Genomic DNA, 13843 nt, shown 5'->3' with positions numbered 1-13843 from the left:
AACTGCCTGTTGGGAGTGACATGTGGCCCATTTGGACTCCAAAAACATGCACAGGAGAGAGAAAAGCAGTTTGTTTGGGAGCCCAAAACATGTCCAGGGATCATTTTAATAATTTAATAGAAAAGGTAACTGAGGCCCTGTGCCTGGGTACGTTCCCTGTTGCAACTCAGTTTACTTCAATGGATGTAGCCCCTGCCCTGTAGGTGCAGCCCCTCCCTGTACCACCTTGCAGACTTCCTTTATGCATGATCTCTCTGTATGAAGTGATCTTGTCATCCTGGCAAACATACATCCCTATCTGCCTGGGGCTTTTTACTTGAGTAGATTTTTCTCTAGCAATTTTCTACATATTCTGGTCTGTGGCTTCTTCCTGCATTCAGTTTACCCCAAGGCTCAGATGACCTGTGCTACAAAGAGATGCATACAAGCAGTTATTGCAGATGGTGTTAGTGAGTGCTGGTCACCTGAATGCTGATAACTTGCTGCTGTGATCTTTAACCTATTCTGCTCATAGTGCCTGCTTTGGGGACGCCACCAGTCCTATGATCCAAAATTCCCTCAGGGACCCTGGGGCAGGGACAATACAGGTGCAGTAAAAGAGCACAGTTCTGGGGACAAGGAGTTGCCTTTGCTAGTCAAGTGAAGAGGACACCATAGGAGGTTGAGAAAGATGGGGTTTGTGGGAGAGGGATGTGGAGTGAGGTTTCCATCTGACAAAGGATGTGGGAGGTGATAGGGTAATAGAGAGTCTAGTGGCTAGACACTGATTCATATCACCCACTGACAAGGATGGTCAGGAAAGCAGTCTGTGCAGTGTTTGAGATAACATACACAGCTGCTAGATCATCAGGGTGCTGATGGCCAGTGCTGATGGGGAAGTGCAACCTTGGCTTTTGGGTAGAAGAGGCAGGCTGTGTTACCACATTGCACAGGATGGCACTACAAGATCCTGTATCATTGCAACCACATATTCCATACTAAAATAAAGGAGCTGACCAAAAAAGACCTTTTGAAATGGAGGTCTGCCATGCCTGAAAACCTTACTTCTCAGAAGGGTAAGTATCTAATGGAGGTACCACCTTTTTTGTATCTGCTGAAGGAGGCAGATGAGGGACAGAGACACTCCTAAGACCATATCTTGAACTGACAGAGGCAAATTTTTCTCTTGGAAAAAAAAGGAAAGCTGATAGCTTTCAGCCCTGTGAAGAGAACATCCTCAGGGAGTCAGTTTAGAAAGGCATACTATACCATGCTGGCACCCTATTATGACTTTGAGATTGAAGATGTAGATTTATAATCTTAGCTTTTGATAGTGACTATTTTAGTGAGTATTTTGTGAAGAAATACAAGGTAGCCGGGCCCGTGCCTATTGTCATGGCTTTACTTCCATAGTGCAGTGTTGGGCTTCCATCTCTGTTGCAGGAGGGGAAAGAGTTATGCCAAGCAATGTTGTTGCTCAATGGCCTGTTAGATACTTTTCCTTTGAGGTGCAAAACTAACAGAAGCAGAGCTGACTTTGGCTAGCACTTGACTGCCCCTACAATGGTGTCCTTCTGTCTGACAAGGGCTTTTTTTCACTTCGCTTTTCTGTAGTTCCATACTGTGATTTGACAGAGCATTTTGGCAACCTGGTCTCCCACCTAGTTTAACATCGTGATGTTCAGAAGACAAGTGATCCTCCGAGAACTGCAGTGTGTGTGCTATTAGGAAACACTGTAATTAATGTCTGCTGAAATGTTAATATTGAAATGTAACATACAATAATTCCCTGTTCTGAATTTCTGAACCACAGCAGATTGCATCGTGTATTATGATGTCCTCAAGGTAGTAAAGTATTTACGGGCATGCAAAAGAGAAATTCTTTCCTAAATCTTGTATCAGAAGATTTAGAGAAAGAAATCTACCTTTAAAATTATTAAAATTTTTGAACGTAAAGGTATGGCATCAGCAAGCTTTTGAATGGTCCTTCTGACACTATCACCAGTCACCAGGGAATCCAGCTGCTCAGAAATGGCATCATAGTTCTCATATTGGCACTTTTCCTGCTTTGCTCCTCTTATATTGCTATATTACTTGCAGAGAGCTGTTGCGTTCTAGATTCCCAGCCAAATAAATAATGACTATGGCTTCATTTAGCAATTGAGACCTTTACATCTGTAAGTTAGCTATTTTTCAGAATTGTGTGCAGACTGAAAACCTTGAGGATGAGGAATGGCTTTATTACATATGTGGCTGTAATGTGATCATATAGCACAGCTAAATATTTTTAACATAGAAACTATTGTTATATTAAAAACCCAAACTTTAATGATGGTATTGTAATCTGTCTGGCACAGGTTGCTGCTAGGGAAGAATACATTTAGATGTATAAGTTAAATTTCATTACTAAAATAACTTTCTGAAGTTTGGTCTGAGACTGTGTGTTATATTTCTGGAGTAACTAAGAATATCACCAACACATCTCTGAACTCACCTTTCACTCCACACACAAGGAAAATATTTTTGATTATCTTGTCTTTCACATACATTGGTTGTATTTCAACAAGAACAGTCAGGAAAGCAAATTGAAACTCGTAAGTATTCCAGAGAGGAAAGTGAATAATTACAAGAAGAAAGTGAATAAACAAATAAGTTATGGTTGGAAACCTCTGTGATGAGCTTCACATCAAATAATAGTATCACTTTGGCTTTTTAAAACAATGTTCTGTAGTGTTACTGGGAAAACTGCAAAATACAGCACCTTAATCAAGTTGACTAGAGTCTTTAAGTACAAACTGAAAATTAATTTGTACTTCTTTGCATTTTTTTAACAGAGCCCAAAGAAACTGTAATGTGTTTCACAAACCTTCTCTTACAGAAGTCTTAATAGACTATCAGGGTCTACTAAAGGCTTCTCCCCAAAACTTCCTCTCCCCTTCTCCACTAGTTATCAGCTCTGTGTCCCTTTGGTCACCTTTCAGCAGAGTTCAGTCTTTGTAGGTATAGGATAAAGGGAAATGACCTTAGCATTAATCAGTGATTTAAATGAATACAGTCATAGGAAGGAGATGTCTGTATCCCACAAAGGGCTCCCAGCCTAAAACCCACATCATTCAGCCTCATGTGGGAAAACTGTTTTACCTGTGTGGAGCTACTTAAATGCGTTGGGCCATGTGAAGAAAAAGAAATCAATGGTCTGGAAAATATTATCCATGCTGGAAAATGTGTAATGAGATGCTGCCAATAGCTCATCTGCGTAAGCACTAGGAGCACAGTCATGAACATCTGTTGAAAGCACACAAACTTTGTCTGTGCTAGTTGCTTGGCACTCGTGTAGCTGAGCTGCTGCTGAAAGCTGGGTACGAGCTGTCAGAAGAGAGAATAGGACTGATCTACTTGGTGCTATGAATGCAACTTTGCCTTTGCCTCCTGGTTACAAGTCTTCAGGGTAGTATCAGGTTTGTATTCCTCCTGTCCACTGAAAACCTGACAAACTAGGCCTCTAGTGAAAATTTCAATATGAGACAACCTTTGACTCTATAAACATGTTCTTGGCTGTTAAGTCTAAACTAGAGTTAAGCAGACAATACCAGGAGCCACAGATCAAATACAGCTTTTGTGGAAGTGGATGTTGCTTCATTTACTCCTGTTTTATTTAGGACTGAAGCTCATTAGATGCTCAACTACTAAGAAGGTATGGCTGAGGATCTTGAATTACAAAATTGCCTTGTCCACTCTCCCAACTGAGGGAGCTCTCAGCAGTGATGGCTGAAGTGAAATGTGACCAAACAGTCTGGGAACTGGAGAATATGTAAGCTAAACACTTTTGTAATGACAGCTATACAGTCCTTCCAGCAAAGTTATGCTATAGATGAGGCAGATAGGTGGATAGGTGATTACTGCCATTGAGGCTATATGGAATCCACAGGACTTTTCCAGGAAGAAGACTTCCAAGCTTGTCTGTAACTCTGCATCTCACAAAATCTTTTCATGCAAACATTAAATATGATACACTGTATACATTTCAATATGCATCTTCTTCTAGGCTAATTATGCCTACTCTTTTTCTCAGTGTCTCTGGGCTTACTAGGAGCTGGACACCTGCATTTCTTTGAAGATCTGATTCTCACTGCCTTAATGACATCCTCATAGGCTAAGAAGAAATATGTTAATTTTATGTATGGGAAATTGAGTTTTCAGCTAGATTTACCTGTATCCTTTCCCTTTTAAGCAGACTTTCCTTTTTTTTCCCACTAGTTTGGCTTTTTGAAGCCAGTAAAAAGGAAAAAAAAAAAGCTATAACAACTACCTTGTAAAAATCTTACCTACTGCTTACCTCACAGCTATGATATCAGAGCACTGTATATAAAATATATTGCTTTGGAGGTTAGAGTATTTAATTTTTTTTTTCCTTTGCCAAAGGACATCCAAATGATCAAAAATCTTCAGATGTAAGAACCATAGTGTTATATCATATCATTATTTAAAAAATGTTTAGTGCTCTGAGATCAAATAATAGCCCTCCAGCTATTTTGGAGGTAATAAGCAGTTTCTCGTAATTTCATATTTCTCACATGGAATCGAGGATTTATTGTTTTTATTTTTTGGAGTGAGGATATAATTTTTCAAGATTAACTGATTAAAAGAAAAAGGGAAGATAACCTAGGTGTGACTGAGATGTCCTTGATTTGCCTAGCAGTACATCTCCATTAACTTTCTGTGGCAGGAATCAGCCTGTAGATGTCCCCCAACACATGTTGTGCTATGTCCAGTAGTTCAGTTCTGTTGAAAGCAGCTATCACATTTATAAATTACCAACAGCTCAAGTTAAAGAGAGACAGAGAGATGAAAAGCTGCTCAGGAATGGCTATTCTGTGGGAGGACAGTGGAGGTAATGACAGAGTGAAGAGCATCTCAGACCAAGAGAAACATGAGCTAAACAAGAGCTGATAAGAGAAATAGGAATAAGAGTCTTACAGAAGACATCAGAAAAGGGGAGCCAAAAATGACACACTTCACTGTGACTCTTAGATATGGAAATGATAGATTTTCCTCTGGCTTACTGAACCAGAACTGACCTTAGCACTGTAATACATGATGAAAAGAATGCTGCGCTTCCATAAAGTGACAGGTTTGCAAGTGCATAACATTTTCGACAAAACCAACAGGTTAGTGGGAAAAAATATAGTTCAGCCCATAATCATCCTAATGCGATGATAAATTTTGGTGACCTTTACTTTTGTTAAGCTAATGTAATTAAGCGCCGAATAGTGCCTGCATCAGTGGTGGACTTGGACCTGCCTGCACAGCTTATGGTGGAGCTGGCTGAACCCTGAATGTAGTTTGTAACAATGGGTGGAATCCTAAACAGTTGTTTGTTTCACCCATTTTGCAACCTATTCTCTTCCAATAAACAGTTGGTTTCTTTTCACACAAGACTTTGATAAATGGTTTCTACTTGTATCAGTACCCATATTCACAGGCAAACAAGCACATTTGTCAAAGAGAAAGAGTATTCACTGGTCACAATGTATTATTTGCTCTGTTATTTGTCATTTTCATCATTACTCTTCTGCTTTCAAAACTATCCACGGAGGACCTGAAAGAATACGGAGTAATCTTTCCCTCAACACAGCTAATGAAGAGTCAAAGCAAACAGTAATGAGTGACCTTGAGCTGGGAAATGTTAATTCCAGACACATTTCATAGCACTTGTATTCAACCCTACTGCTTTTCCATCATAGCACGGTAAATAATAGAAAGTCAGCAGCATTCATCTTGCTGGAGAGGAGTATAGAACCACAGAATGTGGAGCAAATTTCTTCCACCATAGTAGATGAATAGAATCATGGAATCATAGAATCATTTAGGTTGGAAAAGACCATTAAGATCATTGAGTCCAACCATTAACACTACCAAGTTCATCACTAAACCATGACCCTAAGCGCCACATCTACACATATTTTATATACCTCCAGGGTATTGTTCTCTAGACCCTTCACCAGCTCCTTTGCCCTTCTCTGGATGTGCTCCCACACCTCAATGTCTTCCCTGCAGTGAGGGGCCCAAAACTAAACACAGTATTTGAGGAGCGGACTCACCAGTGCTGAGTACAGGGGGACAATCACTTCCCTAGTCCTACTGGCCACACTATTTCTGACACAAGCCAGGATGCTGTTGGCCTTCTTGGCCACCTGGACACACTGACTGCTCATATTCATCCAGCTGTCGACTAATACCCCCAGGTCCTTTTCTGCCAGGCAGCTTTCCAGCCACTCTTCCCCAAGCCTGTAATGTTGCATGGGATTGTTCTGCAGGATCCAGCACTTGGCCTTGTTGAAACTCCTACAGCTGGCCTCGGCCCATCAATCTAGCCTGTCCAGATCCCTCTGTAGAGCCTTCAGGTCTACCTGTGTCCCTGCTGACGAATACTTCTATAACCAGCCCTTTAAAATCTCTAGTAATGGACTCTCTCCCAAGCCTCCCTCTAGGCAAGCTACTCATATTTCATTATCGTAAACATTAGAAAACCTTGTTAAATAACTTCCTTGATCTTCTTTGCTTCATCTTCTTTGCCTGTCTGTTGTGGATCTAGCTAATAGCAGAACCTTCAATGAAATAATTGTTTCTCTTGTACAATGATCTGCATACTGGAAGACTACTATGTTCCACTCTTTCCTCAATCTTCCTCTTCCTTAAGCTGTGCAATTCTGTTTCTTTCAGCTCTTCCTCAGTGAAGACTTTTTCAAGATTCTGATCTTCTTTATCACTTTCCTCTGAAGTCTCTCCAGCTGTTACATGCTTTACTGGAAGGAACAATGTGATATTATCTTGTCATGTTCAGCTTGTCGTTCACCATATCATACATAATTGTTCCTGCAGAATTGTTAGATAATCTTTTGCTTTGTTTCCCCCATTATTTCTTCCTAAATTGAAATGTTTTGATGATAAATCATAATTACCTATGCGCTAAATACAATTTTCACTATTTTTCCACCCACCTTTCAGTAGTTCCCTGCAAATATCTCTTACTCAACCTCCGAGATTGTTGAATCAATGTAATTTCTCTCTATAACAGTGGAAAATATCCTCAGAGATAAAGAAAATAACTAAACATGAAAATATCTTTATTTCAGTAGGATTTTGGACACTGTTAGTGAGGAATCTTAGTTGACTCTTACTCAACTGTTACTAATCAGAATGACTTTCCCAAAGTCACACAACAAGCATTTTGATGTAACTAATGCAGCACAGAAATGGAGATCACATTTTTGACCAATTCATAAACCAACAGAGAAAAAAAATTAAACCTTGGAAAAACTAAAATACTCACCTAAGAACCATTTAAAATATGATATACTAAAGTATTTCTAAAAATCAATTTTTCATGGATAAAACACAACAAGTTTTTTTCTTTGTGTGTGTGAAAGGCACCAGCACAATTTCTTAATGTATAAAAGACATGTTTAAAATAATTGTTTCTAGTAGTTTTGAAAGGAATTTGCAAAAAAATTCACTGAAGGAAGTGTGTATCAGACAATATATCTACCTTATATGCCGATGTTTTGTTACACAGTTCTGCAGTAAGCTTTTTCTCACTCCATGGATGAGCTAAGGTGAATAAATTTCTACAGGCCTATTGCTTCTGACCTGTAAGAGGACGTGTAAATGAGCTCTTTCACTTGCAGAGTGAGCCCCAGTCTAAAGGAATGTAAAATACTGCATCTGAGCTTTCAAGAAACAAGTTGCACACAGGAGACTTGCTGTGAAGGAGCTGTTGAAATGTAAGGTGCTAAGACTTTTATAACAAGGTAACCACATACATTGAGCCTTCAGTATGATTGATTGTGGTTTTGGTAGGGTTTTTTGTGGTTTTCCTTTTTTTTTTTTTCTTTGCAGTGGTGATGTATTGTATTTTGCTTTGTTTTCTGAGACAAACCTGCAGCTGGATTGTAGGAGGCAAAAAAGAGACAACTTGAACTGCTGACTGTTTCAGTGAGACTGAGGGTACAAAGGAACATCTCATATTTCATCTTCCCTCCAAAGATCAACTGGAGAGATTGAGGAGAGCAAGTGGGAATCAGGTCTGGGTGAGCAGTACCATTAGTCAGTGTAAATTATGAGTCAAGTACTAACCAATATTTTTTCTGGATAGCTACCCCATCCAATCATTCTCTCAAAGCCAGAGCAGGTGTATGAGAGTTGCATTTGATAAAGATTGATTCTACACATGTTAATCAAGGACAAGTTTCACATCAGGTTGATGTACCCTAGCAAGCCAGCTTACTTGGCTGCAATGTAGTCAGAAAAACTGTGAAAATTTCTTGAATTTCAGGTTTTCACTGAATCTGGTGTGGTTTCCTGGTTCCCTTTTGCTACACACCCATAGAATTGTTCTTCCCGGTGGCATGGTCAAGGATATGTCCATAAATTAAATGAATCCACTTCTCTTGTTGGCACTGTAGAGTTTATACATTTCTTTCTCCTAAGAAGGTGGACCAAAAAAGTAAATTTATCCTTTTTTTTTTTTTATTTTATTTTAATTTCTCACTATATCAGTCAGCTACTCCCTGCTTTCACTGGTTCCTGTCTTTCATGGGGCGAGGAGTTGACCTCAGTACTGGAAATTTTCTCTCCAGTCATGTCAGTATGCAGAAGAAGATAATTTCTACATACATAGAAATAACAGATACACACATACACAGAAATACACACATACACAGAAATAACAGATATCTCAGTATGCTGAGATCAGACACTAAGGGAAGCTGGGAAAGACAGACATGTCACATCAACAGCGCTTTTCTTCTTCTGACTTAATCTCAGTACAGGGTTGTTTTCTGTCCTTTTTCTTCCTAATTTAACCATATTGTATTGAACTAGTTCTCCTGATATCAAGTCTAATTCTTTGTGGTTGTACAGGGACTAATGCAGAAAATCATGGGTTTAGCTTTAAAAGCATACATATTTTTCCATTGGAAATTTCTCAGGGGAAGTATCATCTATTTTATTCAGAAAATGAAACTCTCTCTGTAGAATAAAGTGGGGCCAAAATATGTCCTTTAGATAGATGCATTTAAATGGCATATTTAAAAACATGTAAAATTGTTATGGAAACAAACTCTGTGGTATTAATTTTGATAGAGTAAATGGACCCAGGGTCACAAAGGTGTTAAATTGATCATGTTGTTATAAAACAGTCACAAGTAGCTCAGATATTTGAGTACAGAGACACCTTGGATTGCTAATTCTCATGGTAAATAGACTGGAATATTTATGCCAAACACTGAAAAAAAGTTGATTAGACTGTACAGGAGGAAAAAACCCCCAACAAACCAAACCCAAACAAAATACAAAACATATGGTGTTTTCAAGCTGAATTAGGAAGCTGCCTGATTGTGGAAAGCAAATCTATTTGGGAGTCTCCTGAGTCTTTTTTGTCAGAGATGTTGGTTGGGGACTCTTGGTCTGGAAAGCATCCTTGTTAGTAGAGAATAAGCTGTTTCTGCTGGTGATTTGTATTAATCACTCTGAAGCAAAGGGTTGTTTTTATTCTTGTTCTTTCTTTGATAAAAGGAGAGAGGAGAGAAGGGAGGAGAGGTTAGGCAGTAGCAGGTGAGGTAATGGGGGCTTACTCCTGGTCCTGGGAGCTGAAGCAGCTTTTTATTCGTGGTGGATGGTCAGAGCTGCTGGGACAACCTCAGCTGCTGGCTTTGTGGGTCTGGCTCAGTTCCACAGCAGAGGTTGCAACCTGACATGTCCAGCTGGGCTCCCACTGCCTTTCCTGGAGTGGGCTTCTGGGGCTGCTCCATAGCAAGTGCAGAGTCATGGGAGATAAAACAGACCGAGGGGAGAGAAAAAGGCCATGGGGGTGGGGTGTGAAGGAGTGGTGGGAGGAAGGTAGTGCCAATGCAGTGGCATGTTGTAGGAGAGAGGAAGAGACTGGAATATGATCCCCAGTCCCTCCCCAGGTGAATGCTTCTGTGGTGCTGTAGTCCTACACATGGTTATGCATCTGGGATTGCTGTCTCTACCATTTCCAGGGTTTGGAGATTAGCTGTGCACACTGTCTGGAGGACTTAACTATGACGCTAACATTGAGAGTGTAGCCACAGAAGATTTTAATCATCACATAAATTCAGAAGTAGGACTAAGGACTTTTCTTAGGAGACTGTATTTCCCTCATCTTGGGTGGGGTTTGCTCTTTAAAGCTGCCTTAAGGGACTAGTTGAAATATATTTTTCTAATTCGTAGTTGAGAAGAGTATTCGGAAATATTAATTCATGTTGGAAAGCATGTTATCTCCATGCTCCGTTGCTCTAGGCAGATCAGATGCACGAAGAAGCTCAACTGCACCCAGAGAGCAGGTCATGTCCTTGCAGAGCAGGAGGATGTGGTTCACATCTCATTCCCCAGTTCGGACTGTTTTGTTACCAGGATCCCCTTCATTCTCACTCAGCTCCAAGATGACATCTGTCTGGTTACCATCTTCCTGTGGACTTTAGTTTCCTTTCAAAGACAACCTGGGCTGTGGACAGGGAGGAATTCTGTGGTGTGCTCTGATATCTTCCCAGCCAGAGTATTCAGGGGACGAGGGGTGTGGGGTGCACCCATCCTGCATCACGGCTGTAGCCAAGGGCTCTGCATAGAGAACAGCACTGATATCACCAGGAGGAGTAGAACTTGGCAGTGTCCTCAGGCATATCAGCTGCCTGTGGAGGGCAAGAAGAGGCAGAGCAAAGCATCACATTTCCTCACTGCAGGAGAAGAGTGCTGCGTGGCCTCGGAGTATGCCTATCTCATTACTGCAACCACAGGGAATGCTATGTCCTTCCTGGACAGCTTTCTTTTACACAGAAAGCAGAATTCTTCCTAAAGGGCTATATTATGTCCTCACAGCATCCTTTCTAGCAAGCATAAGGCTGAGAAGGCCTGGAAAGTATCCTTGCTTCAACTGAATGGTTAAACACATTCTTAGCTAATAAAAATGCAATATATGTTGATTTCAAACTTAATAACTTATCAAAACTGGGATTTCTATTGTGTTATAGGAAGTATCTACAAAAAAAGAGAGAAGGTGAAAGAAGTCCACAACCTGTGATTACACAAGAACTCCTTTATCTCCATTTTTCTCAATGGCGATATGAGAGAAAGTTGTAATAATTAATTAAAATAGTATTGTTCATTGTAATCAAATTATACAGCTTTGCTGGCTGCTTTCTATAAACATTACACTACAGATTCTGAGGGGAAGCTGAAATGTAAACTGTGCTTTTTTACATAAACACTCACTAAGAGTCTTGCTCTTTTTTCCTAAAGACTCCACACCATCACTTGATTGAGAACCTAAATTAAATTGTTTGAAGACTGGATTTAACATTTTTCAGTACAGATAAACAACATACTTCAAAGTAAATGCTGTTACATGACATATGCAACCTTAGGAATATACCATTTTAATCATTACTGCTGACATTGCTTGTTTATCCTTGGTATAACATCATTAATTGAAGTGAAATTACCTTTGATTTTACAGACTTAAATAGGCAAATTAAAATTCTTAATTTCAAATATGTAAACAACTAAGTTTCATGTGTCTCTTATGAACATTGGAGGTGTTATTAAATGCCAATACTGACTTCATGTCTGGTTCCTGAACAGACTGAAAACTTGGGCGTGTTTTATGTGCAAAGCAAGAAGGTTGTTTGGGGCATGCTCTCTCTCGTTTCATTGCTTCTTGTGTGTGTTGCTTGAAGTCCTTTGTACCTACAGGTTTCTATGGCTGCTTGCTTTCTACAGTCATGTTTTAATCTCAAGGCAATCATTCTCCAACAGTATGAACAGGGACCCCCCAGTCTGTCCTGGGTAATCTTCTCGTATGCCCAGTTCAAAGTCAGTTTCTTGCTGGTATTTAGTGCAAAGCCTGAGATGGGGCACCCATGTTCTCACTCATGAAATATTTCTCAGTTTAGTTGTTGCCTTAATCTAAGCTAAGGTTCTTCAGACTGAAAAGATGTCTGTATTCTTCATGTCTGGAAGAGTGAAGCACTCTAATAATGTAAATGACTGTCACTGGCATATCTGGAAGAAATGGTATCACAACACATCGTGTCTCGCGCCTCTGTCCTTCCACTCCATTCTCCTAAAGTGGCTTTTTATGACAAGTGTTGCAAAACAGAAGCCAGTATGAAACATGCTTCTGAGCAAAGTGACTCTGTGAAGCAGACAGAACCAGAGAACAAAAGGTTAGTTTTCTTGTAGAAAAGATAACAGCTTGAACCTCTCTCCCTCTTCTCTCCCCACATTAGAAAAGGGTGCACTAGTGAGGTTAGGTCAGCACACACATGTTTTAAATTAGTGGTTTCTAAACAGGGAAGTGACAATTATTTGTTATGATTATTTGTCAAATAATCACATCTGTACTTAATTACCACGTATGTGCCAGTGTTTGCATTTCTCAGTAGGCTGAATTCAGTGAGAATAGCTTTAGATGGTAAAATGTGAGCCCCCATTTTAATGGGCACAAAAAATTTAACACAGTATACATTGTGTTAAAAGTTGTAAATAAAAGTCCCATATAGCCCTAATCAGTCTCACTCCTTATCTTTCATTTGCAATGTTTATGAAACACAGCAATGAATCTTACATAGTCTCTGTGATGTGGGTTTCTCTCATTCTCAAAGCCTTTTTATCAGATAAATTTTAGTCTTATTGTTTTATTACCAAATAGTGTTCTCTCTTTGTTAATACATACATAGCCTCACTGTACCAGGGCCAGGCTAATATTCTCAGTATTCATCTTATTTATTTGTTTCTTTCTTCTATCATTGCACGTAGTCCATTCCTTTAGAAACACACGTTTTCACCAATGGTTTAATTTCCAAGGTCAGCTGCAGTCTTATTTTAAGTATCACAAACTCAGCTTTTGAATACCAAAGAAAAAAATCTTTCAATGCTCATTTGAATAAAAATAGAGATTTTTCTTTGACATTGTTCTCCTTTAGAAATTCTTATCTCAGATTCCATCTGAAAGTATATTTGGGGAAAGGGAAATTGTAAGTATGCCTTTACATGAGTGCTTGTTTGCCCCAGAGGTGTTTGTGCTGTCATCTCTTAAAGTGCTTGAGTTTAGGAGTCACTCGGGGTCCAGGAAAACATAACATGTGTTTGAATTATTCCAAGGCTTTGGACTGAATCCTTGGATATGAGCGATGTCGTCTCTCCTGCTCTGAAAGAACGCTTTCCCAGCTGCGTCGGGGGTTGTAACACCCTGTTATGTCATTCTTCCATGTCTTACAGGGAGCTGGGAGCGGGGGGAGATTTGTATCGCCATCCTGTTTGTGGTCATAGAGCATGTCTGTGACAAATACAGATAGGGAGACTCGGTGGGAGTCCCTGGCTGGACGAATGCCTCTGTGGTTTAGGCTTGTCTTAGCGCCGTGTTTCCGTGTGGGGTCACGCTTTGGCAGAGTCCCACACAGTGGGAAGTTTGGGGTGTTGCCATTCAGCCCCATCCACGTACTTTTGCCTGCTTCTGGCATCTTTAAATGAACTAATTCAAGGGACAACAATTTGGCCTCTTCCTCTCAGACCCCACTATCTAGACCATCTCTAGCCCAGGGCTGTGAGCTACAGCTGGGAGGGCAACAGCATGATACAGCACCCATGCCACCCAGCAGGTCCATGTGCATGTGGATTCTGCACAATTTCTTTTTGGGATAAGCGACCAGACAGAGGCTTCAAAATAAAACATTGGGTAATGTAGCAATGGGAATAGCTACAGGATTAAAAAAAGAGTTTTAGCATAGTTTGTTGTGTATCTGTGGAATTAGCAACCACCCATAGAGATGTGTGATGTTTGTCA

The sequence above is a fragment of the Haliaeetus leucocephalus genome, unplaced genomic scaffold (assembly GCF_000737465.1).
Source record: "Haliaeetus leucocephalus isolate CR32 unplaced genomic scaffold, Haliaeetus_leucocephalus-4.0 Scaffold555, whole genome shotgun sequence".
NCBI classification, from domain to species: Eukaryota; Metazoa; Chordata; class Aves; order Accipitriformes; family Accipitridae; genus Haliaeetus; species Haliaeetus leucocephalus.
The sequence above is the reverse complement of the archived record's forward strand: the minus strand, read 5'-3'. Positions refer to the sequence as shown.